The sequence below is a fragment of the Mauremys mutica genome, chromosome 5 (assembly GCF_020497125.1).
Source record: "Mauremys mutica isolate MM-2020 ecotype Southern chromosome 5, ASM2049712v1, whole genome shotgun sequence".
Taxonomy (NCBI): Eukaryota; Metazoa; Chordata; order Testudines; family Geoemydidae; genus Mauremys; species Mauremys mutica.
The window spans coordinates 101,930,636-101,949,813 of record NC_059076.1 but is presented as its reverse complement, the minus strand read 5'-3'; the positions used below and the strand labels follow the sequence as shown (position 1 = coordinate 101,949,813).

At 42.8% G+C, this 19,178-nt stretch overlaps 1 long non-coding RNA gene across 1 annotated transcript in view; it reads right to left on the bottom strand.

Annotated features, from left to right (window-relative positions):
• The window catches only part of LOC123371703, a 34,279-nt gene that overhangs the window by 3,903 nt on the left and 11,198 nt on the right, over nucleotides 1-19,178 (bottom strand). The window lies entirely within an intron of this gene.

Sequence of the window (19,178 nt, the reverse complement as noted above, 5' to 3'; positions counted from 1 at the left end):
AATGAGGAACTGTGTGTGGATAGTCAGAAATGGGCAGGAGCAAACAGATGTGCTGAGGTCCCTGATTGAACTGCAGACAGAACACATCCGTGCTCACCTCCCCCAGCAGCCTATATAGAACTGCCGTCCATGCCCTCCTTACATTCCCCTCGTCCTCTCCCCTACATTCCTTGCATGTTCCCGGGCCGTCTCAGTTCCCCATCCTGAGGGACATGTATCACAATGACAGCTGGACATATATCCAACTGGGAGAGCCTCATTTGAAAATGTACTCTTCATTTTCATGTCCCTTGCAGAACACAGAAATGTTTGTATTGCTGTTGAATAAAAATGTACTTATAGAAAGATACGGAATCTTTATTTGTTTCCTACAGTTGGTAGTTGCTGCTGAAATTCATACACAGGGGCAATCAATGCATTTACATTGTAAAGCTAACACGCACACAGCAACCATTACATGATTCATACTATGGTGCAAGAAAACAATGTCTGGCTAAATGCATTACCCATTAGTAGGGCTCATTTTCAAAATGCTCCTTCAAAGCCTCCCTGATTTAAATAGTCCCCCCTTTCAGCCCCTCCAGCAGCCCTGATATCTGGCTGCTCACAAGCAATAGCCAGTCGATCCACCTCAAGTGCTCCACCCCTGCAGAAACTGCTCCCCCTTAGCTTCACAAATATTATGCAGCGCACAGCAGGTTGCTATGACCCCAGGAATATTTTCCTCATTGAGGTCTAACCTGCCAAAAAGACAGCTCCAGCAATCCTTTAATCGGCCAAAGGCATAAGCGACAGTCATTCTGCACATGCTAAGCCTGTTCTTAATGCACTCCTTTCCACAGGAGAAGGGGTAGAATAGGTTTCCAAGGATCACTATTGGCACTTCCACATCCCTGATTGGAATCTTCTGGTCTGGAAAGAAAGTCCCTGCCTGCAGCTTTCTGTACAGGCCAGTGTTCCTGAAGATGTGTGCATCAGACACCTTCCCTGACCACCTTACGTTGATGTTGGTGAAACGATCCCGGTGATCCAACAGAGCTTGGAGTACCATAGAAAAGCAGCCATTTCTATTGATGTACTCCATCGCAAGGTATTCTGGGGCCAAAATGGGGATGTGTGTGCCATCTACGGCCCCAGTGTCACCCATGTGCCTAGTAGGGAGATATCTCTTTAAGAGACCCATTGGGGGAAGGTAGGAGTGAGTTGTGTCTGGGTCACTGTTGCTCGGCAGATTAAGCACTCCACATCCAGAAGCTTCTGGAATTAGGTGTGGTAGTTTTGGGTCTGCTCCAATAGTTCCCTGTTGCTGGGGTCACACTCCATGAGGGCAAGCAGTCAGGGCAGCTGCTTTGCAGGGCACCATGTGCCCTGTGTGAGTTGGTAGAAGCTGAGCCCAGGAGCAGAAAGCAGGCTATGTCCCTAACTCATAAGCATTTTGCAGCAGGTTAGGGATATTGTTAACCCTCTAACAGAGAAGCATGGACAATGTTAATTATAGCCAAGGGAAATTGGGAGGGAAAAATAACTTCTATTTTAATTGTATGCTTTGAATGTTGTTTTGATTTTAGCCAAACTTTCTAGTTAAATTGTCTCAACTAGTTTGATTCACTAACCTTTCTTTAAATGTAGTAATGGGGAAAGAGTCATTTATATTTTGCTATTCTCAGTATTGTGTTTTCTTGTAACAGGGTTTTCTTTAAATCTATACTCTTGTGTCTTAACTGAGTGATTGGTTAATCAGTTAGCTGACTGGCTAGCAGTGATTTCAGCAGAGGAAAAGTCTGCATGGATTCCAACTGAAGATTCCTATAAGCAAGTGGAGGCAAGATGTTGTTTTAGACTCAGCAGACTGTATAGATTTGGTGATCAAAAATTCTAACTGAGACTTAGATGAACTAAACCTAAGCTTTTGGGAACTTTCAGTTTCTTCTCACTGTATTTCTGTGGGGACTGAACTGTTCAAATTTTAATTTGTTTTCTTTATTTATATTTATGTATAACTGTGAAGATAATATCTGTGGATTATATAAAAACCATGTTATTCTGTAAAATTAGATTATTTCTTTATCATAAGATTTTATAAAGTTATTTAATTCAATTCATTTCTTTAGTTCCTTTTGGGACTTGTATGTGGGGAAGTTGACCATGTGCAATCCTTGCTGAAAATCCTTAGAGACTGAACTCTGGGTCTCCAGCTACTTTTCTATGGGAGTTGGGTTTTTTTAGGCACTGGAGAAGAGCAATGACGTGAACTCTAGCCTACACAAAGGTTACACCACCATGGTTTGGGAATCCCATTGACACTAAGCTATCCACTATTTCCCACACATTCTCCAGTCACAGTCCTTTGTAGCTGGCCCTGCCCACTTGCATCACTACAATCTCAACTCCAAACTGATACACAACTGACTGGTAGCAATCTGGAGGTCCCAGTTTTCACACACTGATCACCATTCGCTTCGCCACCATTAGGGCAGCTCTCATTTTGCACTGGAGGGCAGGGGCAAGCACTGCACACAGTTCCAGGAGGGTGGCTTTGTGCATCCAAAAGTTCCGCAGCCACTGCTCATCATCCCATACTTGCATAACAATGTTATCCCACCACTCAGTACTTATTTCCCATGCCCAGTACTGACGGTCCACTGTGTGCAGCTCCTCTGTGAATGCCAAAAGCAATCTTGAATTGTTTCTTTCCATGGCACACAGCAGGGCAGACACCATGGAATCATTATCAGATTCATAGCTCATGAAATACTGCAGGATCAGCCATGTTGTGTTCATAACACTCATCATATACTGGAGAGCAGTGCAGCATCCATGTTTTCAGACAGAAATAGCAGATGTGCAAATTATAGGGGTTGTTGAAAAGTGGCATGAAATGTAGTTGGAAGCCCATGGAATGATGGGACAGAGAAAACTGCATCATGGGATGGTGAGCCCACCTCATGAGGCACTGCAAACCCTTCCCAGAACACCCAACAACAGATGGTGGCGAGTTGAACAGTGGGATAGCTACCTACGGTGCACTGCTCTCTCTGTCGATCCAAGAGCACCGACTGTGGACGTGCTCCACCATCACAAGGAGCATTGTGTGGATGTGCAAAAGCAGTTTAGTTACATTGGTGGATGATCGTCAACATAACTTAAGTTGACTTAACTTTGTAATGTAGACATAGCCTAAGGAGTAAAAGCTAGGATTTTCAAATGAACCTGAGGCAATTAGGAGACAAAATTCATGGAAATTGGGTGCTCACTCTCTTAAGCTACTTTGAAAATTCCAGGCAAAAATTTCCAAGGAGCAACCAAACAGAAGTGAACAGCCTGAATTCCTCCTTGGATTTCTGCTACAGTCCATGGCCCCTTCAGACCTTCAATGCAAGACTGTGCCTAGAAGGCACAATCTAACCATTTGTTGGTATGCTTCCCTTTTTGTGTGTGGGTCTCCATTGTGATTCCTGCTTTGGATTCACTTTACTGTTTGTTTTTTGCTGATGTTTCCTCGGTGGTGTAGGTGCTCAGTTCATTATGACAGGAACTTGTCCACAATTACAATGTCACAAAGACCATATTTTTAAAACACTGGGATATTTAGTCCTCATTTTCTGTTCTTCCAAGATGAAAAGATAAAGCTACTCTTCATTGTTGTTTTTCATTTAAATCCAATTTTTTGTTTACATTTTGAATTAAAATTCAGTTAATCAGAGCACAGCACAAAAGAAACTGTCTTGGTTGCTATTAGTAACATTATCCCTCAAAAGCTTTGTTTGATTAAATGTAACCTCCTCGGATCTCTTGAGTGAAGAAATTGCTCTGTAAAACATACAAGAATAGCTTTTCTCACAGTATTTCTACTTTTATCTCAGCCTTTCACTGTATCAAGAAGAATTAACAAGCATACAAAGAAAATGAAAATAAAAACGTTACAAGAACATTTTCTGACTACTAAGGAGGCTTTTTGTTTTAGTTATGGGTTCAGTTTTTGAGACAGGAAACAGGAAAGTGCAAAGGCTGCTACTAAGTTGTTCCCTGTCACAGTTACTGGGCTAATTCCAATTCTGACCCCTCCTGGTCTCTTTGAATGCACCCCGCATCACATCTCAGGCCTCAAGCCATCACCTCTTTCCTGGCCTAGAATTACATTATTCTCCCACTCACCGAATGAGCCCCGGACTACAATCCCCTACAATTAATCATGATTATCTGACTTGCACATCTGTCCCTTCCAGAAACAATGACACTGGTATCCAGTAACCAAACAGCCTTCTTAAATTAAAGTATTAATTATTTAGAATAAAGGTATTATAGAGAAAACAATAAACCCAACTATTCATATGCTCACCTCTTTCTAAAATTTACCATTCCCTGGATCTAGGAAGGCCCAACTTCCTCCAACTCCTGCCACAGAGCCTCTGTGTGTGTCAGCCCGTCCCCCTAGACAGTCCCCCAGTATGGATCCTCTCATCTCCTGAGAGCGCTCTTTAACTTTACCTGGGAAGCAGTAACTCTGAAAAGGACTTGGGGAGCCTGGTATATAATCAGCTGAACATAAGCTCCCAGTATGTCCAAAAGAGCCGTGGATGTATAAACAGGGAGATCTTGAGTAGGAGCAAAAAGGTTATATTACCTCTGTATTTGGCACTGGTGTGACCACTACTGAAATACTATATCCAGTTTTAGTACCCACACTTCAAGAAGGATGTTGATAAAGTAGAGACGGTTCAGAGAAGAGCCACAAGAGTGATTAAAGGATTGGAAAATCTGCCTTCTAGACAGATTGAAGGAGCTTGATCTGTTTAGCTTAACAAAGAGAAGGTGAAGGAGTGACATGATCACAGTATGTAAGTGGTGAACATACAGTTGATAACAGAGGGCTCTTTAATCTAGCACACAAATAGTTACCAGGATCCAATGGCTGGAAGTTGAAGCTAGACAAATTGAGAGTGGAAATAAGGCAGAAGTTTTTAACAGTGAGAGTAATTAACCACTCGAACAACTTACCAAAGAGTTGCTGTGGATTCTCTATCACTAGAGATCTTTATAGCATTTCTCTCAGTTATGTTCTACTTCAAACAGGATTTTTTTAACTCAGCATTTTGTTACCTATCTTCCATTTATCCAATACAGAGGCTGATTTAAGCGGTAGGTTACATAGCACCATTATTAGTTCTGCAATTTCATCTGAGTTCCTTCAGAGCTCTTGGTTGAACACCATCTGGTCCTGGTACCTTATTACTGTTAAATTTATCAGTTAGTTCCAAAACCTCCTCTATTGACTTCCCACTTCAATCTGGGATAGTTCCTCAGTTTTGTCACCTAAAAAGAATGACTCAGATGTGTGAATCTCCCTCACGTCTTCAGATGAACAGACCCAGGTTTTTTTAAATCTCTCCTCAGGTAGAAATTGTTCCATATCTTTAATAATTTTTAGTGCCCTTCTCTGAAGACTGATGCAAAGAATTCCATTAGCTTCTCCACAACCGTCTTGTCTTCCTTAAGTGCTCCCTTAACACTTGGATCATCCAGTGGCCCCGCTGACCCTTAGGCAGGCTTCCTGCTTCTGTTATACTTAAAAAAAATACGATTAGTGTTTTTCTTTTGCTAGATGCTCTTCAATTTTTTATTTTTTGGCCTGCCTAAATATACTTTTATACTTGACGTGCCACAGTTTATGGTCCTTCCTCTGTTCCTTAGGAAGATCTGACTGCCAATTTTTAAAGAATGGCTTTTTGCCTCTAACCACCTGTTTTACTCTGTTTAGCCACAGTGGCATACTTTTGTTCCTCTTATTATTTTTTTTTTTAAATTTGGGCTATATGTATGATTTGAGTCTCTATTTCAGTGTTTTTAAAAAGTTTTCCTGCTGCCTGCAGACATTTCGCTCTTGTGACTACTCCTTTTCATTTCTGTTTAACTAGCTTCCTCATTTTTGAGTAGTTCCCCTTTTTGAAGTTTAATGCTATTGTGATGAGTTTCTTTGGTATTTTCCTCCCTACAAGGATGTTAAATTTAATTATATTATGGTTGCTATTACTGAGTGGTTCAGCTATATTCACCTCTTGGACCAGATCCTGCGCGCCACTTAGAACTAAAGCAAAAATTGTGTTTCCCTTTGTGGGTTGCAGGACTAGCTGCTCCAACAAGCACTCATTTATGATGTCTAGAAATGTTATCACTGCAGTCCATCTGGAGGTCAAATGTTTCCGCTCATTATAGGGACAGTTGAAATTCTCCACTGTTACCAGGTTTTCTGTTTTGGAAGCTGTGACACATGGCTAGAAAGGGTTAAACAGCTTGCAGGCTGAATGACCCAAAGCCCACCTTTAAGAAAGGTATGCGAATGATAATTAGGGCCATTCGTGCTAAATAGGCTAGAACTTTGAAATGCAAATCTATATTGTTAGAAGTAATACTAATTGTCTGTATCTTAGATGCTACCCTAAACAGACAGTTCCTGTCTGTCACTATAACTATTGATTCAGAGATCAAAAGGGAATACAAACATTTAGATGAATCTGGGGTAAAATAATGTCATTGTCTATATGTTTCTTTGAAGTTTGTAATGGACTGTCTAATGGATAAATTGTCCTATGTTAATTTGCCTAACTAATTACTGGTGGTGTTTAGAAAGCAAAAGGTTACATCAAAAGCCTATTGTTTAACCAGGACTGTGTGGTCAAGTAGATGGTAGAACACTGTATAAAAAGACCCTTGGGTCCTGATCCTGTTCATCTCAGATCTGCTTAGGCTTCATCAGTGGAAGTTTGAGTCGCAAGACTGAGGTCCCAGTTATGCTGGTATGCCCCGAATATCAGATTTGGGCATTGGATTGTAACTATGAACTATTTCTAAAAGAATTCTTTGCAATTACAAAGCTCACCATCTCTGCTATGAATCTGCACCTAAATAAATTGAACTCATGTCTGTATGTATCATTTAACCATACTCTCTCTGTTTTTTAATAAAGTTTAGTTTAGTTAATAAGAATTGGCTGTAGCATGTATTTGGGTAAGATCTGGAATATGCAATAACCTGGGAGGTCATGTGTCTGATCCTTTGGGATTGGTAGAACCTTTTCTTTTATATGATGAAATAAGATTTACAGACATTTTCATCATATTTGATATGGGTACCTGGATGGAGGTCTGAGGCTGGATCACATTAAGGGAACAGTGTTGTTTGGACTTCTGAGTAACCAGTAAGGTAATAAAGAAACTGTTTTATGCTGGCTTGGTAAATCTAAGTATTGAAATATCCACCAATTTTATGGGGATTAATTGCCCCAATCTTTGCAGTTCACCCTAATTGAGAGACTATAGCTGGCCCACACTGGGACACCAGTCACAAAAGCCTCCCTGAGCATTTCATGATCACTGTCACCCTTAGGGTTGCCAGCCCTTCAGAATTGTCCAGGAGTCTCCAGGAATTAAAGATTAATTTTTAATTAGAAATTATGCAATAAAATGAAACCTCCAGAAATACATCCAACCAAAATTGGCAACCCTAGTCACCATACTGGTCAAGTGGCTGATAGCATATTCCTACTGCTATACTCCTGTTGTTCAAGCATGGAATTTCTATTCATTGATATTCTATGGCACTGTTTGATTCATTTCAGATTTTTACTATGTTTTACTCTAATGCTTTGTTTCACATATAGTGCCATCCCAACACCAGTGCAATCTCTCTCATTCCTATATATTTTGACCATGGTATTACATTGATTATCATAATTCTACCAAATTTCTGTGATACCTATTATATCAATATCCTCGCTTAATACCAGGCACTCAGGTTCATCCATCTTAGTACTTAGACTTCTTGTGTTTGTATATAAGCACTTATAAAATTTGTCAGTGTTTAATTGTCTGCCTTCTTGTGATGTAATTGAATTGGACTCTTTTTTCATTTGACTGTTTTTCTTTAGTTCCGACCTGTACTTTATCAACATCTATCCTCTCCTCTTTACTAGGTTATCGGGGAGGATTTATTAAAGGGGATACTCTAAAGGATGTCTCTGTCAAAACCATGTGCTTCTCTGCTTCCCCTAGCTCATAGTTTAAAAATTCCTCTGTGAGCTTTCTGATTTTATACACCAGCACTCTGATTCTGTTTTTGGTTTAGGTGGAGCCCATCCTTCCTGCATAGGTTTTCCTTTCCCAAAAGGTTCCCTAGTTCCTAATAAACCTAAATCCTCCTCTGAACACCATCGTCTCATCTGTGCATTGGGAACCTGCAGTTCTGCCCATCTAATTGGACCTACATGTGGAATTGGAAGCATTTCAGAGAAAGCTACCATGGAGGTTGTGGACTTTAATCTCTTACTTAAGCAGCTTAAATGTAGCCTCCAACCTTAAATGGACCTCTCTCCAACTTTTCCCTAGGTCAGTTGGTACCTACTTGTACCATGACCACTGGCTCCTCCCCAGCACTGCAGATAAGTCTATCTAGATGTCTCAAGTGGTCTATGCAAAGAGGCAATCCTGGTAATTACAGGCCAGAAAGTCTAACTTAAGTACCAGACAAGTTGGTTGAAACATTAGGTAAAGAATACAATTTCAGACACACAGATGAACAAGACATGTTGGGGAAGAGTCAACACAGCTTTTGTAAAAAGGAAATCATGCCTCACCAATCTATTAGAATTCTTTGAGGAGGTCAAACAAGCATGTGTACAAGGGTAATCCAGCTGATATTCACCCACGAAAGCTCATGCTCCAAAATGTCTGTTAGTCTATAAGGTGCCAAAGGACTCTTTGCTGCCTTTCCAGCTGATATAGTGTACTTGAACTTTTAGAAAACCTTTGACAAGGTCCCTCAACAAAGGCTCATAAGCAACTAATCATAGAATCATAGAACTTAAGATCAGAAGGGACCATTATGATCATCTAGTCTGACCTCCCGCAAGATGCAGGCCACAAAAGCTGACCCACCCACTCCTGAAATAATTATCTCCCTTGACTCAGCTGTTGAAGTCCCCATATCCTGATTTAAAGACTTCAAGTAGCAGATAATCCTCCAGCAAGCGACCCCTGCCCCATGCTGCGGAGGAAGGCGAAAAACCTCCAGGGCCACTGCCAATCTACCCTGGAGGAAAATTCCTTCCCGACCCCAAATATGGCGATCAGCTGAACCCCGAGCATGCGGGCAAGACTCTCCAGCCAGACACTCAGGAAAAAAGACTTTCAATATCCCAACATTCACCCTCGGTACTAATTACCAGTGGTCGCACGTTATTGACCTATTGGCTAAATCACGTTATCCTATCAAACCATTCCCTCCATAAACTTATCAAGCTTAATCTTAAAGCCAGAGAGGTCCTTCGCCCCCACTGTTTCCCTCAGTAGGCTGTTCCAGAATTTCACTCCCCTGATGGTTAGAAACCTTCATCTAATTTCAAGCCTAAACTTCCCGACTGCCAATTTATATCCATTTGTTCTCGTGTCCACATTAGTACTGAGCTGAAATAATTCCTCTCCCTCCCTGGTATTTATCCCTCTGATATATTTAAAGAGAACAATCATATCTCCTCTTAACCTTCTTTTGGTTAAGGAAAACAACCCGAGCTCCTCAAGTCTCCTTTCAGACGACAGGCTTTCCATTCCTCGGATCATTCTAGTGGTCCTTCTTTGTACCCGTTCCAGTTTGAATTCATCCTTCTTAAACATGGGAGACCAAAACTGCACACAGTACTCCAAATGAGGTCTCACCAACGCCTTGTATAACGGGACTAGCACCTCCTTATCTCTACTAGAAATACCTCGCCTAATGCATCCCAAGACCGCATTAGCTTTTTTAACGGCCACATCACATTGCCGACTCATAGTCATCCTGCGATCAACCAGGACTCCGAGGTCCTTCTCCTCTTCCGTTACTTCCAACTGGTGCGTCCCCAGCTTATAACTAAAATTCCTGTTAGTCATCCCTAAATGCATAACCTTACACTTCTCACTATTGAATTTCATCCTATTACTAATACTCCAGTTTACAAGGTCATCCAAATCTCCCTGGAGGATATCCCGATCCTTCTCCTAATTGGCAATACCTCCCAACTTCGTGTCATCCGCAAACTTTATCAGCCCACTCCTACTTTTGGTTCCGAGGTCAGTGATAAATAGATTGAATAAGATCGGACCCAAAACCGAACCTTGAGGAACTCCACTGGTAACCTCCCTCCAACCCGACAGATCACCTTTCAATACGACCCGCTGCAGTCTCCCCTTTAACCAGTTCCTTATCCACCTCTGGATTTTCATTTCGATCCCCATCTTTTCCAATTTAACCAGTAATTCTTCATGCGGTACCATATCAAATGCCTTACTGAAATCAAGATATATTAGATCCACCGCATTTCCCTTGTCTAAAAAATCTGTTACTTTCTCAAAGAAGGAGATCAGGTTGGTTTGGCACGATCTACCTTTCGTAAAACCATGTTGTAATTTGTCCCAATTGCCATTGACCTCAAGGTCTGTAACTACTCTCTCCTTTAATATTTTTTCCATGGCTTTACATACTACAGATGTTAAACTAACAGGCCTGTAGTTACCCGGGTCACTTTTTTTCCCCTTCTTGAAAATAGGAACTATATTAGCTAATCTCCAGTCAAAATAACCCCCGAGTTTAGAGATTCGTTAAAAATTATCGCTAACGGGCTTGCAATTTCACTCGCCAATTCCTTTAATATTCTAGGATGAAGATTATCCGGGCCGCCGGATTTACTACCATTAAGCTGTTCAAGTTTGGCTTCTACCTCGGATACTGTAATTTCCAACCCCGCATCTTCATTCCCATCAGTCACTCTGCCACTATTCCTAAGCCCTTCATTAGCCTCATTAAAGACCGAGGCAAAATATTTGTTTAGATATTGTGCCATGCCTAGCTTATCCTTAATCTCCACTCCGTTTACAGTTTTAGGCGATCCCACTTCTTCTTTCTTGGTTTTCTTCCTATTTATATGGCTAAAAAACCTTTTACTTAAGCCGTCATGGTATAAGAGGGAAGGTCCACTCATGGCTCAGTAACTGATTAAAAGATAGGAAACAAAGGGTAAGAATAGATGGTCAGTTTTCACTGTGGAGAGATATAAAGGATCTGCACTGGTACCAGTGCTGTTCGACATGTTCATAAATGATCTAGGGAAAGAAGTTAACAGTGAGATGGCAAAGTTTTCAGACAAACAAAACTACTCAAGACAGTTCAGTCCAAAGCTGACTGTGAAGAGTTACAAAGGGATCTCACTAAACTGGATGACTGGGGAACAAAATGGCAGATGAAATTCAATGTTGATAAGGCCAAGTAATGCACATTGGAAAACATAATTCCAACTATACATACAAAATGATGGAGTCTAAATTGGATGTTACCACTCAAGAAAGATCTTGGAGTCATTGTGAATAGTTCTCTGAAAACAGCTGCTGAATGTGCAGCTGCAGTAAAAAAATGCTAACAGCATGTTAGGAACCATTACTAAGGCTAAGATTTTGTTACGATTATTTTTAGTAAAAGTCACAGACAGGTCACGGGCAGCAAAGAAAAATGTATGGGCCATAACTTTTACTAAAAATAACCTTACAAGCTGTGGTAGAGGTGCACAGCCTCAGCTGCAGCCCCCACCGCGGAGCAGGGGTGCTCGCCCTGGCAGCGCCTCAAGTCGTGGGGCAGGGGCCCCGGTGGTGGCCCCCAGTGCAAGCCACAGGACAAGGGTGCATGGCCCTGGTGGCGGACTCTGGTCCAAATCACGGGGCAGGGACACATGACCCCAGCGGTGGCCCCTGGTGCAAGCCGCAGAGCAGGGATGCAGAGCCCCGCGGGGCCAGGCAGCGGCACATGGCTCCGGTGGTGGCTCCTGGCTCAAGCAGCGGGGAGAGGTACAGGGCCCCGGCGGTGGCCTCCGGTGCAAGCCACCAGACAGGGGTACATGGCCCCAGCGGTGGCCCCTGGTGCAAGCCGCGGAGCAGGGATGCAGAGCCCCGCGGGGCCAGGCAGGGGCGCATGGCTCCGGTGGTGGCCCCTGGCTCAAGCAGCGGGGAGAGGTACAGGGCCCCGGCAGAGGCCCCCGGAGCAAGCTGTGAGGCAGAAGTGCACAGCCCCGACAGTGGCCCCTACAATGGGGCTATGTGGGGACCATAGCCCCGGCTCCAGCCCCAGCCATGGCTCTGGTTCAGGACAGCTGGAGCTGAAAATGTCATGGGGGTTTGGTAAAGGCATGGAATCTGTGACTGCCGTGACCTCCATGGCTAAATTGGAGCCTTAACATTACAAAACAGAGAAATAAGACGACAGAAAATATCATAATGCCACTATATAAATCTATTTCAAGTATCGGGGGGTAGCCATATTAGTCTGTATCCACAAAAACAAGAAGAAGTCCGGTGGCACCTTAAAAACTAACAGATTTATTTAGGCATAAGCTTTCAAGGGTAAAAAGCCTCACTTCTTCAAATCCATGGTACGCTCATACCATGAATACTGCATGCTGTCCCTGTTGCCCAAGTTCAAAAAAAGACATTAGAAATGGAAAGGCACAGAGAACGGCAACAAAATGATTAAAGATATGGAACAGCTTCCACCTGAGGAGAGAATAAAAAGACTACATCTGTTGAGTTGAGAAAAGATATGGGGTGATATGATAGAGGTCTATAAAATCATGAATGGTGTGGAGAAAGTGTATAAGAAAGTGTTATTTACTCCTTCATGTAACACAAGAAGCAGGAGTTTCCCAATGAAATTAATAAGCAGCATGTTTAAAAACAAACATAAGGAAATACTTTACACAATACACAGCCAATCTGTGGAATTTGTTTCTGGGGATGTTGTGAAGGCCAAAAGTATTACTGGGTTTAAAAAAAGAATTAGATAAGTTCATGGAGGATAGGTGGTCCATCAATGGGTATTAGCCAAGATAGGCAGGGGAACAACCCATGCTCTGGCTGTTCCTAAACCGCTGACTGCTAGAAGCTGGGACTGGATTACAGGGGATGGATCATTTAATAAATTGCTCTGTTTTGTTCATTTCCTCTGAAGCATCTGGCACCGGTCACTGTCAAAAGTGAGGATACCTTTGGTCTTACCCAGTATCGGCATTCTTATGTTTTTAGAATTAGGCTGTTGGAAATTAAGCTCTGGATCCAACATTCAGAAATAGGTGGTTTTCATTAGTCACAAAAATGGTTACAGCAATGGCAATACTAATCTGACACTACAGAGAAATGGACATTTGTTATTCATTAAAACATTTTTGACTATGACAGTTAATCATAGTAATAGCTGGATGCATATTTTCCCTGCATTTCCCTTTATTGTTATGATGAACAGAAAACTGCATTCCTCAGACATGGGAGCATCAATCTTGTAATTTCTGGTGCATTAGCAAAGAGATTACATGGATTAAGTATTCAAATATTTAATGACTTTACTGTAGCTGACTCATCCACTTCAGAAGACTTAGGTAAAGCACTAATTCATTTCTCATTTTGAAGTGAAAATTTTTGCTTATGAAGTAATCACTCTGTAAGAAGAAATATAGTCTCAAACTGCAAAACTGATTGGATTTGTATTTGGAATATCGGAGAGTTTGGGAGTGTTCAGGTGAAGAGCTTTTATTTAGTCCATTATTCAACTGGAGGCTACCAACTAAATTCAGTTGTGGATTTGGGTTTAGATTTTGAAACATTGTGCTCTCTCTCCACACCAAAAATACTTTCAAGGCTGCTTGCATTTGATGGGGGCTTGTCTCTACTTGTGATGAGTTTTTGTGGCTACGCCATTTTAGACAGCAATACAGACAACATAGTTTAGGTGCATTATTTCACAATAGCAAATACTATGGACAAGCACCAAGGGTTCGTGCTATGTACTATTAACATAACAGACCAGATCCAAGCTGGTCTAAATTAGTGTAGCACAGAGGTGGGCAAACTACGGTCCGGGGGCCACATCCAGCCCGCAGGACCCTCCTGTCCGGCCCCTGAGCTCCTGGCCTGGGAGGCTCGTCCCTGGCCCCTCCCCCTCTGTTCCCCTTCCCCCGCAGCCTCAGCTTGCCCCGTCGCCAGCACAATGCTCTGGGCAGCGGAGCGGCAAGCTCCTGGGTCACCGCAGCTACAGAGCCCAGCCTGACCCGGTATTCTGTGCTGCACGGTGCATGGCTGGGTCCAGCTGGGTGGCACGGCTGTAGTGCTGCCAGCCACCAGTGCTCCAAATAGCACGGTAAGGGGGCAGGGAGTGGGGGGCAGGAGGTAGGGAAGGTTGAATAGAGGGCAGGGGAGTTCGGGGTGGTGGTCAGGGGGTGAGAGTGAGGATAGGGGTCGGGGCGTCAGAGGGTGGGGAACGGAGGGTTGAATGGGAGCAGAGGTCTGGGGGGCAGTCAGAAAGGAGGGGGGGTTGGATGGTCCAGGAGTCCGGGGGGGATGTCAGGAGGCCAGAAGGGAGGGGTGGATAGGGGGTGGGCGCCGGGCCATGGCCCCCTCCCCTAACCAGCCCTCCATACAATTTCCAAAACCCAATGCGGCCATCAGGCCAAAAAGTTTGCCCACCCCTGGTGTAGCAGCTCCACTGAAGTACACCTCTACCCCGCTATAACATGACCCGATATAACATGGGTTCGCGTATAGCGCGGTACCAGCGGAGCTCCAGCGGCGCTTTAAAGGGTCCGGGGCTCCGGCTGCTGCGGGGAGCCCATGGCCCTTTAAATCACCACTGAAGCCCTGCCGCTGCTACCCCGGGTCTGCAGCAGCGGGCTCGGGCGGTGCTTTAAAGGGTCTGGGGCTCTGGCTGCTGCAGGGAACCCCGGGACCTTTAAATCACCGCTGGAGCCCTGCTACTGCTACCCCAGGGCTGTGGCAGCAGGGCTCCACCGGCGATTTAAAGGGCCCGGACTCCCCGCAGCAGCTGGAGCCCAGAGCTCTTTAAATCACTGCCTGAGCCCTGCCGCCCCACCCCGATATAACAGGGTTTCAGCTATAACGTGGTAGGGATTTTTGGCTCCCCACGACTGCGTTATAGCGGGGTAGAGGTGTAAATGTAACTATGGCAGTTTGCAAAAGCTGAGGATCTGGCAAAATGAATCCAGTCCTGCCTGATGCAACTTCTATTGACGAGTCCAGTAGAAATCATACCCATGTATATGGAAGTAGGCTTGAGAGTTGAACCTTTAATATAAATAAAACACATAACTCTCTCTCATATTTTTTTTTCTTTGTTTCTGTGTGCGCGCACGCTCATGCCTGTATATATAGATCTTCAGTGAAGTTGGAAGCTTGAGCACAGTGGTCTAATATTAGAACTACCATTAAAAATACCCTGTCCATTCTGCATACTTTGCTATAACACACAAACCCTCAATGGAATTTTGAGAAGCAATAATCTGATGAGTCTAGCCAGTAACCTATATGGAAGGAGAAATCATTTACACCTGGGCTGTGAGAACCAAAAGCAATTAATTGACCTAGCTAAAAATAAAGAGAAATTATGGAAAAAGTTTACATATGTTTCTAGAGAAACCTTAGGGTCTTGGAGAATATAGAAAAGGGTTTCTATTTTACCTCTCTTGTTTAGTGCTCTTTGGAATACCAGAATACAGCTATGTCCCTAACAATGGAAGTCCCTGGAACTGGGATGATGAGGGAGTGCCTTTTTCTTTCCATTTCCAATAATGTTTTAATGCCATGTGCACTACCACTTAAGTTAGCTGAGGTATCCAATGAGTATTTAATACAAAAATGGAGGAAACTAGCTGCTGGTGTGGATGGAAGTTGTCTGGCAGTTAATGTCCTCCCCCTTCTTTTTTTGTATCTGGCTCTAAAATCCTCCTCTCTCTCTCCTCACCTTTTATGAATTTTTCATTTCTCCAGGACTTTCTTCCACCTGCCAGCTGCATGCACAACTTGAAGAATCACTATCACTGATGGACATCAGAAGGTACTGCAATTCAGTGGTGCTGGTGCTGTATGAATCTAACTTGAAAGTGCTTCAGGTGACAAGTATAAAATATTATTATAGTATATTTTACTTAGGCTTGGCAAACTGGTCTATTGACCAGTCAAATAATGTCAGTTTTCATGACAGCTAAGTGCAAGTTCTGTTCACCTGAATATGTGACACATGTAGACAGAATGGAGATACAGTTGTTGAATTCCTGTGACTTGTCCAGCTACTGTTAAAGATAGATTATTGCAGTCAAACAGCAAGGAAGGAAAAACTGGTCTGCATCAAAATTTGTTTTCTTCTGATCATTCCCTTCTACTTAGTCTTTGGCAATGGCATCATGAAGCCTGTAGCCTTTTGATGAAGATAGTGACATGAGTGACAATGAAAGTGAAACTAATTCTATTTCTTCGTCTTCTAATAAATATTTTGCTACTTCATTTGCATCAGCGGTGAAAACTCCTACTCCTGGAAAGTCTTCAGATGTTCATCAAATTAGTATTAAAGTGTTTTTGGATGAGGTGTTCCATGACCAGAAAAATTACTGATGAGAAGATGATACAGTATTCATCAGATGGAGAGAAAGAAGGTGATACTAACGATTCTGAGGACAACACACAGCCCAATATATTGCTGATCATTTAAAAATATAAATCAATTAATTGGGTCCACAGAAAGTTATTTCAGTTGTGATCAACAACATGTCTAATATGAAAGCTTAGTTGATAAATGAGTATCCAACCTTCTGTGTCATGGATGTACTGCCAGTATGATGTAGTTTTTCACTGGTGATGTTGAAAATCTGACAACTTTCTCATCACATGTGAAGAGCATCTCATCAAAAGTGAAGAGCATTGTCATGTTTTTCAAAAACAACCAAGTACCAGCAGTCATTTAGTGCAGCAGTCCACTTCATTCACACTGAGTAAGCCTTATTTCAAGTCATATCTCAAAGATCTTCAATATACAAGAAGGCTTATTGATCAGCTGCTGTTGAAACAGCAGTGGCCAGATGTTGCCCCCGCATATTCCTCACTGACATTCTCATCCAAAAGTCATTGTCATCAAGAAACTCAAAATTCATTCTATTGCTTGAACCTATAGCTAGCCCATTCAGAATATGGAAAATGATAGCTCTATACAGTCTGATGCCAAGAATGAGTTTCTGAATGTTAAACATTTGTGAGAATACTGAACACAATCCATTTATAAAAGAGAGAAAAACGTAATAGACAAAATAATTTCACAGAAAAATCAAGTGATAATTCTGCCTACCTTTTTTGATCCACACTTTCAGGACCAAAAGCTTTCTGATGATGAATTTAATTCAGACTGTGACCTCATAATGACTGTTTCAAAGTTTAAAGGCTATACAAACAAATAAACAATTCTTTTGGATTTAGCAAATTATAAAGGAAGAAGCTGTCCATTCAGTCATAAAACAATGTGGAGTGCAATCCCAGCAGTTGAATCAAAACAGCTTATTCCTTCATTAAGGTAGAGGAGGGTTGTGTCTTCCTTGCATTATAGTTACAATGGTAGATTCTTAACACTCGTGCGTGCTACTGCATGTGTGGTACAAAATTGGTTGCTTTGGGGAATCATCCACTCAAGAACCAGAAACAGTCTCAAGACCTCCACTGCTGGGAAGCTGGTGACCACTATCACAATTTATGATAAGAGAAGAAAGTGACAGATAAGCAGTTGACTCAATATTCATCAGGAGGAGAGGAAAAAGGTGATACCAATGAATCCAATGATGACAAAAATATAGATGAAGCAGCTGAAGTTGATAAAGAAAACGATAATGAAAAACAAGATGCTTGCTGAAGAGTTGGCCTGCTGCCTTCTTAGCATAATGTCACACCTGGGATGTGAGCAATCTGACCTAGCGGTCAGAGCAGGAGTCAGGACGGGTCAGACATCAGGAGGTCAGAGTTCCAGACTGGCTAGAAGGCAAGCCAAATGTCAAGTGTCAGGCAGCATCAGGTTACCAGGAGACAAACTGGAGAGCAGAACCCAAATCAGTAACCAGAGTCATGCCAGAGGAACAGAAAACTCAAGGCACACAATCCGGAATAAGGTGGACAACTTCCTGTTGCTGTGCTGGGCTTATATAGAAGCTATGAACCAGTCAGGACTCCCACCATCTTGCCAATCAGATTCCTGGACTGCAGTCCTCTATCAGGGTTCAGCTTGTATCTTTGTAACTGTTAGCAGGGCACTAGATGGAAGGTTGCAAACTACGAGCTTACAAGAGCCCTGTGGACCAGGGTTTAAGACCTGCAGTCCCTGACACATCAATGCATTTAAAGATAACTTTTATTTTATAGTTGCTAGTGTTTGTTTTATTTCTGTTTCATTTTTCTTTTCTTTTGTAACTGTTCAGTCTTGAAGAAAGCTCACATTCAAATGGTAATCTAACATTTTCAAAAAAGGTAAATGTCGCAATCCGATACGAAGTTATGGCTCTGTATGGCCAATTGTCGGTCCACGGCCATCTTGTCCTGTTAAAAGAACAAGGCAGCCTCCATCTTGGATCAGGTTCTTGTTGTATAGGAGAGGGCAGTGACTCAATCCTGCCCAGCAACACTGGCTGTGTATGCTCTCCTGTGTTTTTGTTTTTTTCCTCTCTCCTGCTGGGCCATCTAAAGGTCAGGCTAGTTCTGTGTGTGAAGGCCTGATTCTGCCCGGCAACCTGGTTTTTTTTGGGTCGGTCGTCTGGAGGTCAGGTTAATTCTGCCCAGCGACTCACTTTCCCACTCTTTTTGGACCCAGTCATCTAAGGGTCAAGTTTGTTTACTTGTCAACTCCAGTGTGCCGTGTGCAAATCCTTCTGACATGGGGTGGCAACAGCTTGAAGCCTGAAGGGAGGAGGGACCAGGGAGCCAATCAGATACTGACACAAGGGAGTGAGACCTCTCAATAAAACTAGGTTTCCCCCCAAAATTTGTGTGGAGCATCCGCGTGTTAGCTGAAGGACCTGATCACTCTTTCGGCCAGGGTCTCCTCCCGGTAAAGCGCGCTCGTGTCGTATCGTTTGGATTCGTTGTCGTTTGGACCCGATCCCTGTCAGCTCGTCATGCTTCTGGTGTCTGTTCTGCTGGTCAGCTGCGCCTGGAGTGTGGTATTTGCTTTTTAATATCTGACAGTTAGCTTATCTAGCCTCTTATTTTTTTCCCCTCCCTAACTTGGTACCAAATATCTACTCAGGATATCAGAATTGTATTAGTGAGCTCAGAATTGCACAATTGCTTAGC